This window comes from Sus scrofa, chromosome 10, assembly GCF_000003025.6.
Source record: "Sus scrofa isolate TJ Tabasco breed Duroc chromosome 10, Sscrofa11.1, whole genome shotgun sequence".
Lineage (NCBI taxonomy): Eukaryota > Metazoa > Chordata > Mammalia > Artiodactyla > Suidae > Sus > Sus scrofa.
In genome coordinates, this window is record NC_010452.4 from 42,219,640 (window position 1) to 42,244,914 (window position 25,275).

General features: G+C 37.5%; 1 long non-coding RNA gene across 2 annotated transcripts; it reads right to left on the reverse strand.

The window, feature by feature from the left end:
• Positions 450-25,275, reverse strand: LOC110255585. 2 transcript variants are annotated; one of them, XR_002336136.1, is made up of 3 exons: positions 24,996-25,275; positions 24,687-24,766; positions 450-1,992 (listed from the first exon to the last, which is right to left on the reverse strand). It is a non-coding gene; the product is annotated as an uncharacterized LOC110255585 (long non-coding RNA). The 2 variants fall into 2 exon arrangements; XR_002336135.1 differs by having other exon boundaries at positions 24,923-25,275.

The following is a 25,275-nucleotide window of genomic DNA, read 5'->3' on the forward strand; positions in this document are numbered from 1 at the left end:
CTTGTGATGGAACATGATGGAGGATAATGTGAGAAAAAGAATATATATATATATAACTGGGTTACTTTGCTGTACAGCAGAAATTGATAGGACATCATAAATCAACTATAATAATTGTTTTTAAAAAGAAGCAAAACAAATTTCCAGAGTACCATTAAAGATTATGAGCACTCGGAGTTCCTGTCATGGCGCAGTTGTTAATGAATCCGACTAGGAACCATGAGGTTGCGGGTTCGATCCTTGCCCTTGCTCAGTGGGTTAATGATCTGGCATTGTCATGAACTGTGGTGTAGGTCGCAGACACGGCTCAGATCCCGCGTTGCTGTGGCTCTGGCGTAGGCTGGCAACTACAGCTCCAATTAGCCCCTTTAGCCTGGGAACCTCCATATGCTGTGGGAGCCGCCCAAGAAATGGCAAAAAGACAAAAAAAAAAAATTTATGAGCACTAACACAGCAAATAAATAAATAAGATAAATACATAAGATTAAATAAACTCAAGCCTGGTTTTAATAACATAAGAAGGTGTCAGCAAGACATTTCATAACACGGTGAAAAAGAAAAGGAAGGGCAAGGAGTTATTCAAATCTCTGTGCAAGCTTAAAATTAGCCTTGAAGACGTGAAAACGTCAGCTTAGAACAGATTTTTTTTAAGATCATCAGGAGGGCTTATTAGAACAACCACAATATTGACTTCGTCTCTGAATCAAAAAACAAAAAAGGCAATAAAAAGCAGAAGCTCCTCTCTTCTAGTGAACAAATGCATCCCATTCAACAATAGTACATCAACACATGGGACATTCATGACGAGAAACCATATTATGGGCCATAAAACAACCCTCAAATTCAAAATAAATGCAAACCAAGTGGTTTTCTCTGACTACAAAAGAATTAAACTAGAAATCAATAACAGAAATACATCTGGAAAATCCCCCTTAAGAAGTATTATTGGAAATTAGACAACACACTTCTAAGTAAAAATTTACAAGTATAAAATATGAAGAACTAAATAAAAATGAAAATGCAAGATCAGAAGTTGCAGTGTGCAGTAAACATGCATATAAGAAAATTTATAACAGGAAATGCTTCTACTAGAAAAGAATAGAAGGCACAGTCATCTAAGCTTCCACCTTAAGAAATTAGAAAAAGAATAAAATTAAATCCAAACCAAGCAGAAAAGACAGAAATCAATGGCATAGAAAACAGAAAAGCAGTTGAATAGATCAATGAAATCAGAATCTGATTCCTTAAAAGATTAACACAATTGATAAGCCTCTATCTAGATAGATGGAAGAATAAAAGAGGGGGGACAAATTACCAAGAATGAGAGAGAAAATATTATTCTTACAAATTCTAGATTAAAAGGATGAAAAGGAAGTATTATGAACTTTATGCCAAAGAACTTGAAAACTTTGATGAAAATGACATATCCAAAATTCACTAAAGAATAAATAGATAACCTGCTTAGCCCAATAACAAAAATGAAATTAAATTTCTAGTTAAAAATCTTCCCACAAAGAGGACTCCAGGCCCAGATGGCTTGACTGGCAAATTCTACCAAAAATTTAAGGAAGGAAGTTGTACAAATACTGCACAAACTCATGCAGAAAATCAAAGAGGAGCACACACCTCCTGTCTTCATCTGTGAAGACAGCATTAACCTGGTAGGAAAATCTAGTGACATTACAAGAAACAAAAACTACACACCCACATCCCTGTTAATACAGAGGCAAAAATCCTTAACAAAATACTAAGAAATCATTTTAAACAGTTTATCAAAAGGAAATTGCATTATGACCAAATAGAATATATCCCAGGATTGTTTTCACATTCAAAAACCAATTTATATCATTTTTACATATTTACTACACAGCAAAATCATATGATCATCTCAATAGATGTAGAACAAGTATTTGACCAAATTCTACATGAAGTCAAATGAGTTCTCAGCAGTCTAGGAATAGAAGTGAGTTTCCTCAACCTGATAAAAGGCACCTGCAAAAAAAAAAAAAAAAAAAAAAAAAAAAAAGGAAAGAAAGAAAAGAAAAAACCACACTTAATATAATAATTGTGAAAATTAAATTGCTTTTCTCCTAAAATTAAGAACAAAGTGATAATGTTTGCAGTCAAACTTTTATTAAGCATTGTCCTGGAGGACCCATAACAGGTTCAACAAGAAATGAAAACAAGAAGAAATAAAAAACATACAGGTTGGGGAGAAAAAAAAGAAGTAAAACTGTATTTGAAGACAACTTGGTTTTCTATGCAGAAAACAAGGAATTTTACAAAAAAATCAACTAGAAAAGGTGAGAACAAGGTTAGAGGATGTAAGGTCATTATACAAAAATCTATTATATTCTATATAGTAGTGATAAAATAGAAATTTAAATTTTCTTAAATATATGAAATATTTAGGGATAATGTAACAAAATATGGGCAAAGCCTGGGGACTGAAAACTACAAAACATTGCTGAAAGAAATTAAAGATGCAAGGAAAATAAAGAGACATTCCATGGCCATGGAGCAGAAAATTCAATATCATTATTGTGTCAATCCTCCCCAAATTTATCTATTGATTCAATACAATTCCAATGAAAATTGAAACCCCCATAATTGTAGAAAATGACAGGCTCATTCAACATTTACATGGAAATGCAAAGGCCTTCAAGTAAACACAATGATTTTGGAAAAGAATAAAGCTGAAGGGGAGTTCTCATTGTGGCTTAGTGGGTTAAGGACACAACATCATCTCTATTAGGATGTGGGCTTGATCCCTGGCCTCATTCAGGAGGTTAAGGATCTGGTGTTGCCACAAGCTGTGGCAGCTGCCACAAGTGTAGGCTGGCAGCTGAAGCTCTGATTTGACCTCTAGCCTGGGAACATATGCTACAGTTGCGGCTGTAAAAAGAAAAAATATATATAATAAATAAGTAAAAACTAAAAGTTGGATGACTTAAGACTAGGCTTTTAGAGTTACTATAAAGCTGCAGTAGTCAATATAAGGTTGTATGGGCATGAGAATGTACATATAGATAAAGAAAAGTTAGGAGGAGACCCACATATTCCTGGTCAATTGATTTTTGCCAAGTGTGCCAAGATAATCCAATGGTTAAATAATCATGTTTTCAAAATGTACTGCTGATGTTAGATATCCATATGCAGGAAAACGAACTTAATCTTTACCTCACACCATACACAGAAATTTTTTCAAAATGGATTACAGGCCTAAATCTAACAGCTAAAATTATAGCTCTTCTGGAAGAAAACAAATTATTTGTGACTTCCAATTAGGCAAGGATTTCCTAGATAATACACAAAAAGGATGAATGAATCATGGAAGAAAATTAATGATGAATTGAAATTTATGAAAACTTCAGAACTTTTTCTCTCCAAAAGATACTCTCTAAAAAATCAAAAGGGAAGACACAGACTGGGAAAAAATATTTGCAAACCTGTATCTACCCAAGAGAAATGAAAACATATGTCTACACAAAAACCTGTTCATAGCAGCATTATTTATAACAGTAAAAAGTGGAAACAGCCCAAATGTCAGTCAACTAATGAATATATAAATGTGGTACAGCCATACAATGGAATATTATTTGACAATGTAAAGGAATTAAGTATTGGTGTATATTGCAAAATGGATAGACCTTGAAAACCTTACCCTAAGTGAAAGAAGCTCGTCACAAAAGACGAAATATTCTGTTATTCTATTATACGAAATACCCAAAGTAGGCAAATCTAAAGAAACAGGAAGTAGGTTAGGGCTAGGAGTGGGGAGAGAATAGACAGTGACTACTAATGCATATGGGTTTCTTTTGAATACAATGAATATTCCAAAATAGATTGTGATGCTATTTGCACAACTCTGAGAATATGCTAAAAACCATGGACATTTTAAATGGGTTTTATCTCAACAAAACTGTTAAAATATGTGTATATACATTTTGAATAAAGAACTCATAACTCAATAGTAATCAGAAACAAATGAAATTTTTTTATTAGTCAAAAGATTTGAACAGATACTTCACTAAAGAAGATATATGAATGGGAAGTGAACACATGGAAAGACTGACATCATCAGGCATTAGGGAAAGGCAAATTAAAGCCACAATGAGCTACCACGGCACACCCAACTTGATCCTTATCTCACACCATACACGGAAATTTAAAATTTAAGAGCACTTGTTTAATGTTTTGATGAGAGCCATTCTAATGGGTGTGAGATAATATCTCAGAGTGGATTCAATTTGCATTGACTCTTAACTTCCCTGCCCTTCCCTCTAACCTACTTCTTCTCAAGCCATCTCTATACCAATAAAAGCAAATGCCATCTACCCAGAGGCTCAAACCAAATCCTATAAGCAGGAGAAGTCACTGAAGGAGAAAGCACCCCACTGTGGAATATTTCTAGGAGAAACTATAATTTTATTCTCCCCTTTGAAAGGGAAAACAGCAGTTTTTATTTTTCTGATTGCCATAGGCTTCATTGTTTTAATGATAGATACAAGCATTTAGCAAGGTAAAGATAAAAATCAAGGAGTTCCTGTAGTGTAACAGTGGTTAACGAATCTGACTAGGAACCATGAGGTTGCAGGTTCGATCCCTGACCTTGCTCAGTGGGTTAAGGATCTGGCGTTGCATGAACTGTGGTGTAGGTCGCAGACTCGGCTCGGATCCCGAGTTGCTGTGGCTGGGGTGTAGGCCAGTGGCTACAGCTCCGATTGGACCCCTAGCATGGGAACCTCCATATGCCACGGTAGCGGCCCTAGAAAAGGCAAAAAGACAAAAAAAAAAAAAAAGATAAAAATCAAGACCTACCAGAAAGAATAACTTCATTTAATTCACTCAGTATATACTGAAATTGAGTTGAAAGGCAGTATGCATAGTGTTAAGGGAAGATTAAACAGCCATGTTTATGACCCAGTTTAGACAATGATGCACCTGAGAGCCACATGATCCTAGGCAAGTTACCTAACATCTCTGAGCTTCAGTCTCCTCCCTGGTAAAATGGAGATGATGCTAATAAAACCCATTTTAAAAACATCATTGTAGTAATTAAATAACTTCATAGATGGAAATCACAACTGATGGGCACATTATCAGTGCTGAATATTAGCTGTTTATTATCTACTATGAAGTAAGTGCTGTGAAAAATAAAATCTACATAAATATTTTAGTGTAACATGGGATGCTGTCATACAAAGAAATACAATGCAGGGGAGTGTAAGGGAACAGTCCCACCTTTTTCCCATGCTTCTCCATCATTTGGGTTTTTTGCTCCATTTGTACAGTCAAATATCTTTATTACCTCTTATTACGAAGAAACCTCTCTCTAGTTTCTTCTAGTCAAAACAGACTGAGATTTAAATCTCAGAATGTTAGGAATCATTTCTCAGATTCTCTGTTTGTAAAATGTATTTAATGTGCTCCCTTGTGAGAATTAAATGAGAAAATGTGTACAAATGTTTTAAGCATATGTGCATATAGTAGGTGCTTAATACACAGATTTTTCTCTCCTAACTATTTGTCTCCACATGCTGCCCATTAATCTTCCTTAAATACAGCTCTGATTATAGCTCCCTGTTCATGTTTGACCACTGCCCATGGAGTAAAAGCCAAATTCCTTACCATCTGCACCTTGATTTCCCATTATATTATTAGCAGCTAACATTTACTGAGCACTTACTTTATGTCAGACACTGGGCTACTTGTATTATTATATTGTATATACTTCTATTTACCTCTCCTAGCAAGACTTTGGGATAGGTCCTGTGGTACTAAAAATGTACATATTGGGGGCAGGATTGTGGGAAGTTGGTGGAATAGGAACCACTAAGCTCTTTGTCCTTCCCCAACTCCACCACCTACAGACAACAATTGCATTGGCATAATCTGTCTGATATAACCATTTTGGAACTCTGGACTCTAGTGAAGGCTTGCAACTTTCAAAGGAAAACTTGTACAGTAAATCAAAGTTAATTTTGGTCAATTTCCAAAGTTAAATTTTGGTCAACACAGGAACAGTTACCTGTCTTGCCACCTCTGTCTGTGAAAGGCATCTGTGCACATGTTCCTGGAGTATCTTGCACACAGCTTGCAGGATCCAGGGTGGGCAAAAAAGACCCTGTCCTCCAAATATCAGACATCTGTGCTCTGTTCGCTGATTGCTTTTTCTGATCACAGAGGTGACAGCCATTGTTGTTACACCTCTCTTCATTGCCACAAGCCCCTCTCCTTCTGGATGAAGTAATGTCCATTCCCCATTCATTTTTTGCTTTGTGAGCCACACATTAGAATTTTTAAAAACAACTAATATATGGGAAAAATTGGAAAGTGTCTGCTCATGCCTAGGAAAGGGTTCAGAGAAGACTTGAGAAAACTTTAAGTTTATACCTCATACTGATCCCTTCTGAGAGACAGACTACAAAAATACAACAAAAACAATAGCAAAGGGCAAACCCTGGGGAAGGGCGAGAATCAGATTTTCAGTTACCACATTATTAGATTCAAATATTTAGCATTTGACAACAACAGAATTACAAGGCACAGAAACAGGAAAGTATGCCTCATTCAAAAGAAAAAATAAATCGATATATGCTATACCCATAGAAGACCTGAAAGCAGATCTACTAGACAATGTTAAGTTACAATGTTAAGACAGCTATACTAAAGATGCTCATAGACTTAAAGGAGGAGGTGGAGGAAGTCAAGAAAATGAATTATGAACAAAATGGAAATATTAACAGGGATATAGGAAATCTAAAAAGAAACCAAAAGGAAATTCTGGAGCTGAAAAATATAAGAACACATTTTAAAATTAACTAGAGGCATATAAAAACAGATTTGAGTAGACAGAAGACAGAATTAGCAAAATTAAAAATAGAACAACAGAAATTATCAAGTCTATGGAACAGAAAGAAAGGCTGAAGAAAGGTGAACAAAGCCTAAGGGACCTGTGGGACACCCTCAAGTTGACCAAAATATTCCTCATGTGAGTCCCAGAAGGAAAAGAAAGATAAAGGAGCAGAGAGAATATGTAAAGAAATAATGGCTGAATACATCCCAAACTTGATGAAAGACATGAATATAAACATCCAAGATGTTCAATAATCTCCAACTAAGATGAACTGAAAGAGATCTTCAACAAGGCACATTTAAATCAATCTATCATAAGACAAAGAATCTTGAAATCATGCAGAAAGAAGCAAATTATTACATATGAGAGACCATCAATAAGAAAATCAGATCAGTCATCAGAAATTTTGAGCCCAGAAGACAGTGGACCAATATATTCAAAGTGATGAAAGAAAAAACTTTCAGCCAAGAATCTTATATCCCAAAAAACTGTCTATAAAAATGAAGAAGAAATTAAAAGCTCCTCCCTATTAGATCTGTCCTATAATAAATGCTCACAGGAGTCATATAAGGTGAAATAAAAGGACACTAGGTAGTAAACTGAAGAAATGAAGATCTTGATATGGAGAAATGAAAATCTTAATAAAGGTAATACTAGTGTTTATAATTACTCATGCATTATTATAATAATGATTTATTTATTTATTGCTTTTTAGGGCTGCACCCATGGCATATGGAGGGTCCCAGGCCAGGGATTAAATCAGAGCTACAGCTGCCAGCCTATTCCACAGCCATAGCAATGCCAGATTCAAGTCATGTCTGTGACCTACACTACAGCTCATGGCAATGCCAGCTCCTTAACCCACTGAGCGAGGCTAGGGATTGAACCTGCAACCTCATGGTTCCTAGTTGGATTCATTTTCACTGTACCATAATGGAAACCCTCCCTTTTTAAAATGCTTTTTAGGGCTGATAATAATGATTTATAACTGTACTGTTTGTTTTCTACATGATTTAAGAGACTAATACATTTAAAGAAAGAATTATTAGTGTAAAAGAGAAAACTACCATAATTTTAGTTTGTCCAAATCTTGTTTTCTACATAATTATTTTAAACACATTAGTCCTTTATATTATCAGTTTACATCTGGAGGCATACAATGTTTAAGACATAATCATGTGATTATCAACAACCAAAAAAAAGTGGCAACAGAGATTTAAAGGAGCAGTGTTTTTATGTTAATGGAGTTACATTGATATAAATTCAAATTAGTGTTCTAACTTTAGAATATTAAATGTAATCCCCATGGTAATGACCAAAAAGCTATTGAATATACAGAAAAGGAAATGAGAAAGTAATTTAAACATTTCACCAAAAAAAAAAGGTAAATTAAACGCAAAAGAAGACAGGAATGTAAGAAATGAGAGACAAAAAAAGCTAAACAGTATATAGAAAACAAATGGGTACAATGACATAAGTAAGCCCCTCCTAACTAATTACTTTAAATGTAAATGCGTTAAATTCTCAAATCAAAAAACAGAGATTGGCATGTATGTAAAAATACATGCTCCCACTATACATTATCTACAAGAGAATCATCTGAAGTCCAAAGACACAATCAGGTTGAAAGTGAAAAGATGGAAAAAGTATCTGCAAACAGTAACCAAAAGAGAGCAGGGGTTGAGGCTCTAGTAATATCAGACAAAATAGACTTTTAATCATAAAAGTTTACAGGAGACAAAGAAGGACATTATATATTATAAAAATTTTACTACAGAAAAACAATATAAAAATTACAAACATTTACATAGTTAATGGCAGGCCATCAAAGCAAAAACTGACAGAACTGAAAAGAGAAATAAAGAGCTCCATAATAATAGTTGGAGGCTTCAATACTCTGCTCACAATAATGAACAGACTAACCAGACAGAAGACAAGTAAGGAAATCAAAGACTAAATACAATTAACCAACTAGATCTAACAGATATATACAGAACACTCTACCTCAAAAAATAGAATACTTATTCTTCTCAAATACACATAGGACATTCTCCAGGACAGACCGTATTTCAGGCCAGAAGTTGTATCTATAAATTTTAAAACACAGATGTTATACAAAATATCTTCTCTAACCACATCAGGATGAAAGTTAGAAATCAGTCACAAAATTCAGAAAATTCACAAAACTGTAGAAATTAAGCAACACACCTTTAACAATTAATGGATCAAAGAAGAAATCACAAAATAAGTTAGAAGACACTGAAATGAATAAAAATAACAATACAATGAAAGTGTGGCCAAGAAAGTGGAAGAGGAATACATTGAGCTCGCCTCCTCCCATGGTCACATTAAAATTACCAACTATTTACAGAGCAACTATCCAGGAGAATGGCGTGAAGACTAGAAGAGACGATTTTCCACAAATAAAGATATGAAGAACCACAATGAGATGGGTAGGGGTGTAGAGACATGGTATGTTCTGACCCACTTCCAGGTAGGTAACCCATAAATGCAGAGGAGTCAGGTGTCTGAACCCCACATCAGGTTCCCCAGCCTGAGGGTCCTGCACTAGGAAAAGCAATATCCCAGAATGTCTGGCTTTGAAGGATAGCAAGGCTTGTGTATGGGAGAACCAGAGGGCTGTAGGAAATGGAGACTCTTACAACACACATGTAAAACCTCACACATTCCAAATTCTAGTGCAGAGGCAAGGATGTGAAGGGAGCCTGGCTCAAACCCATTTGCTGATCTTAGAGAGCCTCTAGGAGAGGCAGGAAGAAACTGAAATTCCCCCTGGGGACATGGATGTTGGCAGCAGCCATGTGGGGGAGCTCACTCTTTCACCAGGGCACTGGTATCAGCAAGCACAATTTTTGAATCCTCCCTCTAGTCTATTAGCAGTAGGAGCAGCAGGCCAGCATCAGCCCTCTGCCTCTCTGGCCCCATAACCAGTCATGGAATACTGCCCACCCACTAGTGGACTGGCCTCAACCCCAGTACCCCTCAAGACCTGGAGCCAGCACCCACCCAGAGACTGGGCCCCATAAAGTAGCAGGCGAACTCCAGCTCTGTGCTCCCACTCCATGCCATGCAACCAGCTGTACTGGGACCCTGCCCCACCTAAGAGCAGGCCAACAGCCTCCACATGAGCTAAGGCCTGGCGGCCAACTGGACCAGGGAACACTTGCCAGCATGCCCACGGTAGTCATACCAACCCCAATATAATGGTCTACACAGCCTACATGAGGTGGACTAGAGGGGAGTGTGCTGCTGGGCCCCATAGAACATCTTCTACGTAAGGCCACTTCCTCAAGACTAGGGAACATAATGGAATTACCTCGTACACAGAAATAAACACAGAGTAGCAAAATCACAACATAGGATTATGTTCCAAATGAAGGAACCAGACAAAACCTGAGAAGAAGAGCTAAATGAAGTGGAGATAAGCAATCTACCTGATACATAGTTCAAGGTAATGATCATAAAGATGCTCAATAAACTCAGGAGAAGAATGGTTGAGCACAGTGAGACATTTACCAAAGAGTTAGAAAGTATAAAGAAGAACCAAACAGAGCTGAAGAATAATGGAAATAATAAAAACAATGGAAGGAGTCACAGTAGATTAGATGGTACAGGGGAACATATCAGTGAACTGGAAGACAGTAGTGGAAATCGCCCATGCTAAACAAAGAAAACACAAATTTTTAAAAATGAGGATAGTTTAAGAGACCTCTGTAACAAAATCCAGCATACTAACATTCACATTTTAGGCATTCCAGAAGAAGAGACAGAGAAAGAGGCAGAGAACCTATTTAAAGAAACAATAGCTAAAAGCTTCCCCAATCTGGAAAAGTAAACAGCTTCAGGAAACACAAAGAATGCCAAAAAGATGAACCCCAAGTCATCACACCAAGATGCATTATAATTAAAATAGAAAAAGAAAAAGAGAAAAATCTTAAAACCAGCAAAATAATAGCAAATAGTTACATAAAAAGTAACTCCCATAGACTATAAGCTGACTTTTCAGGCCAGAAAGAAATGGCATAATATATTCAAGAGATGCAAAGAAAAAACCTACAACCAAGAATATTTTCACTGGCAAGTCTATCATTCTGGTTTTAATTTTACAGACAAGCAAAAGCTAAGAGGCCAGCACCACTCAACTGGCTTTACTAGAAGTATCAAAAGGGCTTCTCTAAGCAAAAAGGACAAGACCGCAACTAGAATATGAAAATTATGAAAGCAAAAACCTCATTGGTAAAAGCAAACATATAGTAAAGGAAGATAGTAGGAAGGTTAGAAGACAAAAGTAATAAAATCATCTATATTCACAGTAAATAGTTAAGGGTACACAAATCAAAAAGACATAAAATATGCTATCAAAAACATTAAACATGGTGAGAAGAGAGTAAATATGCAAGGGTTGTTAGAATGCATTCAAACTTAGGAGATCAGCAACTTATATTTACTTTATATGAGCTTTCAATCAAGAATCTAAATAAACAAACACAAAAAAAGAAAGGAACACAAACACAGTACTAATGATAGCCATCAAATCACAAGGGAAAAGAGCAAAAAAAAAACAAAGAAACAAAAAAGAACCACAAAAACAACCCAAAACCAGCTAACAAAATGGCAATAAGTACATATCTATCAATAACTACTTTAAATGTAAGTGGACTAAATGCTTCAATCAGAACACAGAGTGGCTGAATAGACAAAAAACCCAAAACAAAACAAGACGTAGCATATATATATATATATATATATATATATGTATGTGTGTGTGGGTGTCTGTATATATATGTGCTATCTATAGGAAGCTCATTAAATGTAAAGACACACAGACTGAACATGAGAGGATGGAAATACATATTCTATGCATATGGAAATGAAAAGAAAGCTGGAGTAGTAATATTACATCAGAAAAAATAAGACCTTAAAACAAAGACTGTAACAAGAGACAAAAAAGAATACTACATAATGATCAAGGAATACATCCAACAAGAAGATAAAACAGGGAGTTCCCATCATGGCTCAGTGGCTAACGAATCTGACTAGGAACCATGACGTTGTGGGTTCAATCTCTGGCCTTGCTCAGTGAGTTAAGGATCCGGTGTTGCTGTGAGCTGTGGAGTAGGTTGCAGATGTGGCTCGATCCCACATTGTTGCGGCTCTGGCAAAGGCCGGCAGCCGCAGCTCCCATTAGACCCCCAGCCTGGGAACCTCCATATGCCATGGGTGCAGCCCTAGAAGAGGCAAAGAGACAAAAAAAAAAAAAACCACAAAAAACAAAGATAAAACATAGGAGCATATAAATACATAAAGCAAATATTAACAAAATATAAAGGGAGAAATTTATAGTAACATAATAATAGTAGGTAATTTAAACAGTCCACTTATATCAATGGGCAGATAATCCAGACAGAAAATCACTAAGGGAACACTGGCCTTAAATGACATGTTAAATAAGATGGACATAATAGATATATATAGAACATTCCATCTAAAAGCAGCAAAATACACTTTCTTTTCAAGTTTATATGGAGCGTTTTCCAGGAACATTGTCACACTAAGCCACAAAACAACTTAATCAATTTAAGAAGATTGAAATCACATCAAGCATCTTTTCAGATCACAACAGTATAAGACTAGAAAGCAACTACAAACAACAACAAAAACAAACACATTGAGGCTAAACCATGTGCTATAAAACAACCAATGAGTCACTGAAGAAATGAAAAAGAATACCAAAAACATCTAGATCTGAAAAAGAATAGAAACAATAATCCAAAATTTATGTAATGCAGCAAAAGCAGTTCTAAGAGGGAATTTTTTGGCAATAAAAGTCTACTTCAGGGAACAAGAATAATCTCAAATTAAAAATCTAACCTTATATCTAAAAGGAACTAGGAAAAAAAGAACAACTCAAAATTAGTAGAAGTAAAGAAATCATAAAGAATAGAGCAGAAATAAGTGAAATAGAGACTAAAAAAACAATAGAAAAGATAAATGAAACTAAGAGCTCTGGTTCTTTGAAAAAATAAATAAAATTAATAAGCCTTTAGCCAGACTTATCAAGAAAAAAAAGAGAGGGCTTAAATGAATAAAATCAGAAAAAAAGAGAAATTAAAATCAAAATAACTTTGTATGCTGATGGACGACAATTAGGCATATCATGGTCATCATTTTCTAATGTATAAAAATACTAAATCACTACATTGTACACCTGAAACTAATATAATATTGTAAATCAATTGTATTTCAATAACACCTCCTAAAAAGAAAAATTTGTCTCTATAGATGAAGAAAAACATTACTAAAATCAGAATTGAGTGTGGGGACATCATTAACAATTCTGTAGAGATAAAAATTATTATAAGAGAATACTATGAACCATTGTATACCAACAAATTAGATTAGATAAACTGGAAAATTTCTTAGAAACACAAATCCTACCAAGAATAAATCATAAAGAAATTAAAAAAAAAAACTGGATAGACCTGTAACTAGTAAGAAGATTGGATCGACAGTACAAAATATCCCAAAACAGAAAATCCCTCAACCTGATGGCTTCATTTAGAGAATTCTACTTTTCTTTTTCCTATGGAAGTTCCCAGGCTCGGGGGTCGAACTGGAGCTACAGCTGCCAGCCTATATCACAGCCACAGCAACACCAGATTCAAGCTGCATCTGAGATCTATGCCAACACTTGCAGCAACACCAGCTCCTTAACCCACTGAGAGAGGCCAGGGATTGAACCTACATCCTCATGGATACTAGTCAGGTTCTTAAGCCTCTGTGCCACAATGGGAGCTCCTTTTTTATTTTTTTTTTCAAATTCTACCTTTTAAAAGATAATTTCATACCAATCCTCCTCAAACTTTTCTAAAAGATTGTAGAGGAGGGAACACTACCATCATTCTTTGAGGCCAGTTTAACCCTAATAACAAAGCCAGAAAAAGATAACTCAAGAAAACTACAAACCAATATTCCTGTGAACACTGATGCAGAATTCCTCTACAAAATACTAGCAAACAGAATTTAGCAGCATATTAAAAGGATTATACACCATGACCAAGAAGGATTTCTTCCTGGAATGCAAAGATGTTTCGACATATGAAAAGTGATCAGTGCAATATGCCACATCAACAACATGAAGGAGGAAACCACATGACCATCTCAATGTAGCAAAAAGCATGTGGCAAAATGAAACTCACTTTTATGATTAAAAAAACCCTATGAATAAGAGGGAACTATTTCAATATAATGAAAGCCATTTATGAAGAACTCACAGTAAATATGATACTCAATGGTAAAAGACTGAAAGATCTACCTCTAAGATCAGGAACAAGGCATGAATTCCCACTTTTACCACCTCTCTTCAATATAGTACTGGAAGTTATAGCCAGAGCAGTTAGACAAGAAAAAGATATTAAAAGTTATTGAAATTGGAAAGAAAGAAGTAAAATGATCTGTTTGCAAATGATACAATCTTAAATATTAAAAACTCTAAAAATTCCACAAAAAACTACTGGAATTAATAAATGAATTTGGCAAAATAGCAGGATACAAAGTCAACACACAAAAATCAACTGCATTTTTATACAGGAACGATGAAAAATCTGAAGAGGAAATTGCAAAAATGATTTCGTTTAAAATAGCGTCAAAAAGAATAAATACTTAGGAATTAACCAATGAGTGAGATACTTATGCAATAAAAACTACAAAACACTGCAGAAAGAAATTGAAGGAGCTAAGTGAAAACATTTCAAGTTCATGGATTGGGAGGCTTGATACTGTTAGAATGTCCATATTACCCCAGGTAATCTACAGAGTCAAATCAATCCCTATCAAAATCTCAATGCCATGTTTTACAAAAATAGACAAACCCAATCTAAAATTCACATGGAATTTCAAAGGCCCAGTCGTCTTTTTAAAAAGAAGAAAAATTTATCTTGTGGCACAGTGGGCTAAGGATCCCGTGTTATCACTGCAGTGGCTTGGCTCACTGCTGTGGCGTGGGTTTAATCCCTGGCCCAGGAACTTTCACATGCTGCAAGTGCATCCCCCTCAAAAGGAAGAAGAGAACTGGAGGACTCACACTTTCTAATTTCAAAACTTACTACAAAGCTAGAGTAATAAAAATTGTGTGATACAGGCATGGACTGCACCTTGAATTCTTCTGGTTTTCTCTGGCTATTACTCTCCTCTAACTCATGTTTCCAACTTTTCTCCCACATTTGACTTTTCCGGAAGATCTACAAAGTGAAGCTCCAAAACTTAACATTCACTGGCAAGAGATCACCACCCTTTGCCCCTCTTTAGACCATTCTCATCCTCATGCTTGAACCCAACAGAGATATTTCAAAGTGCCCAGGAGGATCCTTGGACCCCGACAGTTGAAATCACCAACAGAACAGAATAGAGAGCCTAGAAATAAACTCCACATATACTGTGAAGTGATTTTTGACACGAGTGCCAAGATCATTCAATGGGGGGAAACACAATATTTTCAACAAATGATGCTGGGCAAACTGGATACACATGCCCATGCAAAAGAATGAAATTGGACCCATACATAACACCATATAAAAATTAACTCCAAATGAATCAAGGACCTAACTGAAAAACCTAAAACAATAAACATTTCAGAAGAAAACATAGGACAAAAATCTTCATGACACTGGACTTGGCAATGATTTCTTGGACATGATACCAAAAACACAAGTAACAAGAGAAAAATAGGCAAAGACTATTTCCTGAAAAATAGATTTCATGAAAATTTTAAATTTTATGCATCAAAAGACACAATAGGATAAAAAGGCAAACTGTATTATGGTAAAAATATTTGCAAGTCATATATCTGATAAGGGAATAATACCCAAAATATATAGAGAACACATAAAACTCAACAGTAAAATAACAAATATCCCAATTCAAAAGTTACTAAAGAACTTGAAGTTCCTGTTGGGTCTCAGCGGGTTAAGATCCCAACATAGTGTCCTTGAGGACTCAAGTTTGATCCCTGGCCTCACTCAGTGGGTTAAGCATCCAGCATTGCCACAAGGTGCCATGCAGGTTGCAGATGTAGCCACAGCTGCAGCTCCAATTTGACTCCTCTGGCCCAGGAACTTCCATATGCCACAGATGCAACCATTAAAAAAAAAAAATTACCAAAGAACTTGAATAGACATTTCTCCCAAAGAAGATAGGTGAATGGCCAAAAAGCACATGAAAAGATGTTCAACATTACCACTGATTAGGGAAATGCAAATCAAAACTATGAGGTACCACCTCCCCCTTAGGATAGGTACTATTTAAAAAAAAAAAAAAAGAATTTAAATTTGGTGAGGCTGTGGAGAAAGCGGAACCCTTGTGCACTTTGTGGGAATGTAAAATGGTATAGCCGCTATGAAAAACACTAGGTTGGTTCCCCCAAAATTACACATTTGTTCCAGCAAATCCACTTCTGGGCAAGAGATATTTACACATCTATTTTCACAGCAGTATATTATTCACAAGAGCTCAAACATGGAAGCCACACAAGTATCCACCTACATATACATGGATAAGCAAAATGAGCTATATACATATGAAATATTACTTAGCCTTTAAAAGGAAATCAATTTTGCAATATGCCACGTCAGAGATGAACCTTGGGGACTTGATCTTGAGTCACAAAAAAGAAATACGTCATAGTCCCACCAATGTGAATTACTTAGACTAATCAAAACCATGAAGTCAGAAAACACTATGGTGGTTGACAGGGACCGGTGGGGTAGGAGAATGAGAGCTGTTTAATGGGTGTAGAGTTTCAGTTTTAGATGGTAAAGAGAATTATGGGGGTGATGATGACTATTCAGCAATATACATTATTTAATACCACTGAACTGCACTGTTAAAAATGGTAAAGACAGTTAATTTCATGTGGTATGTATTTTACATAAACATGACATTACCCCTGAGTGACAGGACCTTCCATGTTTGCTGTTCACAACAAGCCCCTTTCAACCACACCTGCGGTTACACTATCAAGGTGATTTAGGGGGTGCCCCTAGCTAGCTACAGCCTGAGTCGGGCCATATCAGAATGACCGTGAACCCTATTAGAGCGTTAGAGCTTTCATCTCTACACAGTGACCTCCATGGGAGGAGCTGGTCTAGGAACTGAGTTCAAGTCACCAGTGGTCCACTATGTAAATCAATTGTGCCTTGGTAACCAAGCCTCAGTGACAATGAATGAACAATGAAGTCTGGGAAGGTTCTAGGTTGGTGATCATAGAATTGATTGTGTTAGGAGAATAGCCGTACCTGGAGTAAGCATGGAAGTTCTGCGCCCCAGCCCACCCAACTGTGCCCTATGCATCTCTCCCATTTGGCTGCTCCTACGTTGTATCCTTTGTAAAAATAAATTAATTTATTTATTAAATAAAGGAGGGGGGAAGCAGTAATTATAAGGAAAGCTCTATTCTGAGTTCTGTGAGTCATTCTAGTGAGTTACTGAAACTGAGGAGAGAGTGTGCAAAATCCTGAAATAGAAGTGTGAGTAGCATGGGCACCTCATTAGCAGCTGCTGTCTTAAGTGGGGACAGTCCTTAAGTGCTACTGAACCCTCAACTCTGAGGTCTGTGCCCACTTGGGGTCCTTACTATCAGTCCAACTGAACTGCAGGGTTCCTAGTTGGTTTCAAAGATTCAAAGAATTGGTTGTGGTTGGAACACCCCATCCCGATCTCTGTGTTAAAGGTATAAAAAGTGGAACAAATAGACATTATGGGGTTTACCCAGTTTAGGGGAGCAGCAGGATTCCAGCCAGGGTGCTTGATTCTAGAATCCATGCTAAGAACTTTTTTAAAGTTCCACCCACAGCATGTGGAAGTTCCCATGGTAGGGGTTGAATGGGAGCTGCAGCTGCTGGCCTACACCATAGCCACATCAATGCAAGATCCAAGCCACATCTGCGACCTACACCACAGCTCATGGCAATGCGGGATCCTTAAATCCACTGAGGAAGGCCAGGGATTGAACCTGCCTCCTCATGAATACTAGTCAAATTTGCTTCCGCTAAGCCACAATGGGAGCTCCCACACTGAGAACTTTGAATGGTTTCCCCATACCTTAAGTTACAACCATAGATGAAATGCTCTCAGTTTTCCACTGGCAAGTCCATACTCTCCTGCTTCTGTGTTACTACCCATCTTACCTGCAACACTCTTCTCGGCTGCCTCCATGTTCTATTACTACGTCAAGGTCAAGCACCTGGACCAGCTTCTGAACAGAGCCCCCCACCCTCCTAATTCCCAGCTGCAGATATGGGAACACAGCTCAGGCCCCTGCAATGTCAAGGCTGAAACTGACCTCCAGAACCATGGCTTCTGTCTGGCCCTCACTACCATCCCTGTGTGGAGGGCATGTTGCCCAGGGGCTGCTCCCAACCATGACTGAGTGTGATGGGAGCCCCAGGACAGCCCCGAGGCTGGCTCTGGCATCATCCATGATGCCAGATGGCCTGGCCAAGTCTTGCTAGGGCTGCGCTCTCTTCCTCTCAACCCTCGATTCCTCTTTCCTCCACTTACGGTCAGACAACAGGGTGGCTTAATGGCTCTCCCAGGTTTTTTCAGCTTTCTCCTGTTTTTTTTTCAGAGCTGATAAACCTAATCGGTCCTTGCACATTTGGTCCTGTCTTGGAACCTGCTCCTTGTAGGACTCAGACTGACACATCTGTTGGGTTGAAGGAATATTTTCCATCCCCTAAGCTTCTATAACATCTTCTCAGTACCTGCCTCAGTGCCTACCTTGGAGGGCCATTATTACTGTCTTATTTCCCCTACTAGACTTTATAAGTTTCTCTCAAGGCTCTGAGCCTGAGTCATTATTTTTATCCTTATCTACACTTAGTAGATGGTCAATAAATACTGGTTGATTATGTGAATGAATAAACAAGAATTTGAGAACAGGGAACACAGTACAGCAGGGGAACTGTTCTCAAAATGTGCTCTGGAAAGTTGAAGAGCATCATTGGGAGAAAAAAAAATTCCATGGTCAGATAAGTTTAGGAACTGCTGAGATGGACAAAAAATAACATATGTCTTGACTGTACAACTTCTCAGAGCACTTAAGATGCTGCTTTTGATTTGTGGCTCTCCAGGAAGTTTCCTCCTTATGGGATCATAGAACAGGCATTCTGAGGAACCCAGCTTGGGAAGCATAATTAGGAAGATCAAGTAAAGCTTCCTGGATGCACGGGGCATCGAAGATGACTCTGAAAGATTTGCAAGGGTTTCCGCCGGCCAAGGTGGAAGAAAGAAAGAAATAGAAGAACTTTCCAGGAAGCATTTCATAAACTTCAGAGGTAAGGTCCAAGTTACATCTGGGAAAAGCATGTAGACTGTTTATCTACTAAGTTCCTACAAAAGCCGGAGGGTGGCAAGACCAGGAAGAAAGGTCGTAGAAGAGCTGTATCTTGGACTCTATTTGGCCTTTATCCTATGAGGCTATGACGGTTTCTGTGCCAGGAAATGATGGAATAAATGGTTACAAAGGGAATCATTAGTTTTAATTAGAAAGGCATGATGCATGTGTAATGGATTGCCAAGAAGAATTCCATATGCTGCAAAACCAAATGAAGCAATCTCAGATTTTATAACCAAGGCAATTTGTTTGTCACATTACTAAATCCATAATCATAATAAGGCTTCGGCAGTGCTTAATGTTCTGCTTTGCAATAAGCGTCATGGGAAAGAATCTATTAAAATGCTATTAAGATGAACACATTGCCTTGCATCAACTTTTTGGAAAAGCTGTAAATTACATCCTCTCAATCTCTTGACTCTTTTTTGGCTCAGATTTGTAGCATACACTCATATATTTGGGGCAACTGCAATTTGTATCCTTTAAGCAAACCTGAAGTTTATTCATGTTGAGATACTTAGTGCTTGTGGATGTTATCTTTCAACCAAAAGCCAATATGGTACCACGCAGCCAGAAGTGCCAGTGCACGCACACCACTTTCTAAGTGGATTAAGGCGCCTCCCCACTGCTCGTTACTGTTGAGTTTGTGCTCTTTGGAAAGGTTAGTTTTCAGACTTCAGATTTCACTAATCAGCTCTTCTTCACTAAAATTAAAAGAAAAGCACACACTGCTTTGTAAATTGAATACATATTTATCTTCAATATTCAATGATGAGAAACTTTAACAAATTTTATCTAACTTTATTGCCTTGGGTTATATCATCCCAAACAATCATTTTAAATTATTTTTTATTGTAACCTAAAGCATGCTGAGTTTTAATGATTTCAAATCACTGTAGGAACAATTGCAAACCCTTCCAAGGATTTTTTTTTCTTTTTAGCATATGGAAGTTCCCAGGCTAGGGGTGCAATTGGAGCTGCCAGCCTATGCCACAGCCACAGCAACACCAGATGCAAGCTGCATCTGTGATCTACACCACAGCTCAAGGCAATTTTGGATGCTTAACCCACTGAGCAAGGCCAGGGATTGAATCCACATCCTCATAGATACTAGTCAGGTTCATTAGTGCTGAGCCATAGTGGGAACTCCCAAGGATGTTATGAGTGAAAAAGGAGGGTTTTCTGGGGACTAACTAAAATATGTTTTTGCATGCAGAAGGCCAACAGGCGCATGAAAAGAGGCTCAACATTGCTAATCATTTGAGAAAGGCAAAGCAAAATTACAAGAAGGTACCACCTCATGCCAGTCAGAATGGCCATCATTAAAATGTCTATAAATAGCAAATGCTGAAAAGGGTAAGGAGAAAAGGGAACCCTCCTACACTGCTGGTGAGAATGTAAATTGGTGCAACCACTACAGAGAACAATATGGAGGTTCTTTGAAAAACTAAAAATAGAGCTGCCCTATGATCCAAAAATCCCACTCCTGGGCATCTATTCAGACAAAACTGTAATTCAAAAAGATACATGCACCCCTATGTTTACAGCAGTACTGTTCATAATAGCCAAGACATGGAAACAACATAAATGTCCATCAACAGATGGATGGATAAACAAGATGTGGTACATATGCACAATGGAATACTACTCAGCCATAAAACAGAATGAAATAATGCCATTTGCAGCAACACGGATGCAACTAGAGATTCTCATACTAAGTGAAGTAACCCAGATAGAAAAAGGCAAATATCATATGATATCACTTCTAAGTGGAATCTAAAATATGAATACAAATGAATTTATCTACAAAACGGAAAGAGAATCACAGACATAGAGAACAGACTGTGGTTGCCAAAGGGGAGGGGGTTGGGGGAGGGATGGATTGGGAGTTTGGGATTAGCAGAGGCCAACTAGTATATGTAGAATGGATAAACAACAAAGTCCTATATACAGGGAACTATATTTAATATCCTGTAATAAACCATAATGGAAAAGAAAATTATACTATATATATACTATATATATAGTATATATATAGATATATACAGCTATCTGAATCACTTTGCTATACACTAGAAACTAACATGACATTGTAAATACATTATACTTCAATAAAAAATAAATTTTAAAAATATGTCTTTGCAGTTACTTACCTTTCAATTTGTCTTTTGGTTTTTTCCCAACTTTAATACATACCCCTTTTAGTTTATAATCTAGGACTTCTTCTGTTTAAATATGCAACCAATCCCACCCTTTCACACTTGACTTCAGAAATCCCTGAAGGTATTTAGTCTTTCTCCTCATCATTCTCATTGGTTCCCTGCCTCAGGTCCTATGTTCATATTGTTCCCTCTCCCCCTCACCAGCTTCACGCCTATCACTTACTCAGAAAAACTTCCCTTGACTGTCATAATTGAGTCAATCCTTCTTGTATCATCTTTCTTTATTTTCTTCTTTTTCTTTTTTTTTTTTTTTATGGCCATACCGACAGCATATGGAAGTTTCCAAGCCAGGGACTGCATCTGAGCTGAAGCTGCAACGTATGTCATAGCTACAGCAATGCCAACCCTTTCATCCCACTGCACCAGGCCAGGATCAAACCCATGTCTCCACAGCCACCCAAGCTGCCACAGATTCTTAACCCACCGCACCAGAGCAGGAACTCCTTGTATCATCTCTGATAGGCTTTCCTCATTCCTTAATATTTACCACGAGTGTCATTTTTTTATTTGTGTGATTATTTGAGAGTAGCCTGATTTCCCCTGAACCTTCATCTCCCTGAATTATGGGGATGGATGGTGAGATAAGGAATCTTGTATCTTTCCTATCATGCAGTATATTAAATCACATTTCATTTATATATTTCATACCCTTTAAGGTTATGCCCAAGAAACTGTCTGGCTTGGGAAATTACCCAAAACCTAAAAGTTTTTTTGGAAAATTCCCCAAAACTGAAAACTCAGAACAAGAACAACCAAAAGGTGGGAAAGGTTTGGATAATTTTTAAAGAACATTGGATCTGCTTTGGCCAGTAAAAACAAATTGGAAGATAAATATGTCTAATCAGGCAGACATACTTCTGGCACAACTGTCCAAGGAAAAAGAGAACGCAAATCAAATAAATGCCAAGTTTAAAAGATGATCAACTATAACACAACAAAGATATAACAATAACAAAAATATTAAGAACTCAGCTTTAAAAAAAAAGTAGAACACCTAGACAAAATGAATATAGTTCTGGAAAAGTGTAAAATAAAAAAAAAAAAACATGAGAGGTGGGAGAAATGGGTCAAAAAACACAAACTTCCTGTTATAAAATAAAAAAATCAGTGATATGATAATGCATAGCATGTGACTATACTTAATATACTGAATTGCATGTTTGAAAATTACTAAGAGAGCAGATCTTCAAAGTCTTCACCACAAGAGAAAAAACTCTATGTAGGATGACATATATTAACCAGACCTACTATGATGATCATTTTGCAATATACATAAATAGCGAATCATTATGTCATACATCAGAGACCAATACACTGTATGTCAATTTTAACTCAATATGTATTCTTTTGAAATGGCGCAAGAAGAGAAATATTGACTAGTCAAATAATTATTAGGTAAATTAAATCAAACAGTCCAAAAAGTACCCAGACCCAAAGGGTTTTGCTATGGACTGAATGTTTTTGTCCTCACAGAATTCCTAGGTTGAAGCCTAACCCCCAATGTGACGGTATCAGGAGGTAAGGTTTTGGGAGGTGATTAGGTCGTGAGGGTGAATCATTCAAGAAAAGGATTAGTGATCTTACAAAATAGACCCCAGAGAGCTCCCTCAACTCACTTGCAGCCATGTGAGGTAAAGCAAGACATGGTTCTCTGCACCAAGAAGCAGGTCCACACTACACACTCAATCTACTGGCACCTTGATCTTGGACTTCCCATCCTCCAAAACTATGAAAAATAAATGTTGCTTAAAGTACCCAGTCTATGCTATTTCTGTTACAGCAGCCCAAACTAAGACAGGTATTGTGGGTGCAATCTACCACACTTCCAAGGTATAGATAATTCCACTGATTCTGAAAATGGATAAGGAGAATATAAAAACAGTAATGGTTCTTTATACTTATGAACCCTAACAAAATATTAGCCAACAAAGTCCAGCGGGTATTGATGATGCAGCAGCAGCAAGAAAGATTTATCCCACAAATTTGAACATAAGTTAGATCAGAACAGCAGTAACATCAAGGGCTAAGGGCATGAAAGCCTAAAGGTAGAAAACTGTGTTATGACAATACATGCAGAAAAGTACTAGATAACATTCGATACCTATTACGATTTTTATTTTTTTAAATCTAAGAAAGCCAGGAATATAAAAATACTTTCTTCTTCTGAAAAAATCTAAATACCAAAAAAATCAACATATTCAGTCAACAAAAATATTACACTTAATAGAAAAACCCAAATATTGCCTTAAAGTTTAGAAATGCCTAGCATCATCAGTACTACTTAATATAAATCTGGAGATCCTAGCCATCACTGAGACAAAAAAGGGAAAAAAAGAGCTTAAAAGAATTTGAACTGATAAAAAATGGTCTTTATTTGCAGATCTGATCATCTACATAGAAAATTCAACAGGACCAGTAGATGAATTATTATCACCAATAAGAGAATTCATCAATATTGCAAGATTAAATATTAACTCACAAAATTTAATATAATGATCTTCAATTATGATAACCAACTTAGAAATAAAATAGAAAATCATTCATAACCGTTACAAAAACCATAAGGTACCCAAAGGGAGGGTGTGATGAAATGTCTATATCTTAACTGGGATGGTGGTGACTCTACACATTATATCAAAATTCACAGAACTATGCACTAAAAGGGTTCATTTTACTGTATGTGAATTATACCTTATTTTTTCTTAAGTAGGAAAAAAGATGATCACCAGGCTTAGAAGGTCACCAAAAGCACAGAAAGACATACAGTTGCCTACAGTGGATCTGAGAGCCACCCTGTGACATCTGGCAAGTGTCCAGCTATGGCCCCACGGGGTTCTGTCCCTGGGGCAGCCAGGAAGGCTACTTCCCTCATCCTTGTACCCCTTCCAACACACAACCCTTTTTTCTCCTCCCTCTCCTCCTTTGTTACCCAAGCTCTCTCCAGGAAGGGCTCCGCTCCTGCCCCCTCAGAGTTGAGCCAGTGAGGAAAGCTGGGGACCCAACACCACTGTCAGTACTGTATCAGACACCTCCTGGGTCAGTCAAGCCTTTGTGGACTGACCCAAGACCCTATATCACCCGTGAGAAGAGCCTTGTTTCTACAGGGGAAATAGCCACATTAATGGAGGCATTCGGAGCACACCCTGACCCTAAGCCAAGCTGGTCTGTGCCGTTGCTCCTCCGAACAGCTTACCTTTGAAGTTTCAAGCCAGCCCAGGGGAACAGGAAGGTTCAGCAGAAGGTCTGGCTCCTCACATCCCTCCACTGTTGGGCCTAAGGAGAGACGTCGCAAGGCTAAGCGTCTGCCCAGACAGACTGTGAGGCTGAAGGGCATTAGATGGAGATTTAGGCCTTTCCTTTGCTTCCCCACCCCCTCAGCAGCCCTGCCTCCTCTTTGGGCATCCAGCACCCCGCTTTCTCTACACTTACTGTATAGAACACTTGGAAAGTCTCAGGCTACTCTTGCAAAGCCCCACACCAGAGAAGAAAGCTCTGCTCCTACCTGATGGCTCTCCTGCCCAAATGCTGAAAGGCAGAGGCCTGTAGCAAAGAGAAATTTATTTGCATGGGAAGCCTGGGGAGGGGTAATCGGAAAAAGGTGTGACGATCTGTTCTGCGCAGGCGTAACTCATCTACTGGCCTCGAAGGTAACAGAGCAGCCACTCATGCCTGCCCAGCTGGAGGGTCTGGGGTCCTTTCCAATCTTAACCAGCTCAGCTCCAACTAGACACAGCTGACTCCAAGTTCCTGGAAACCAATTCTGGCAGACATCTTATGGTGTA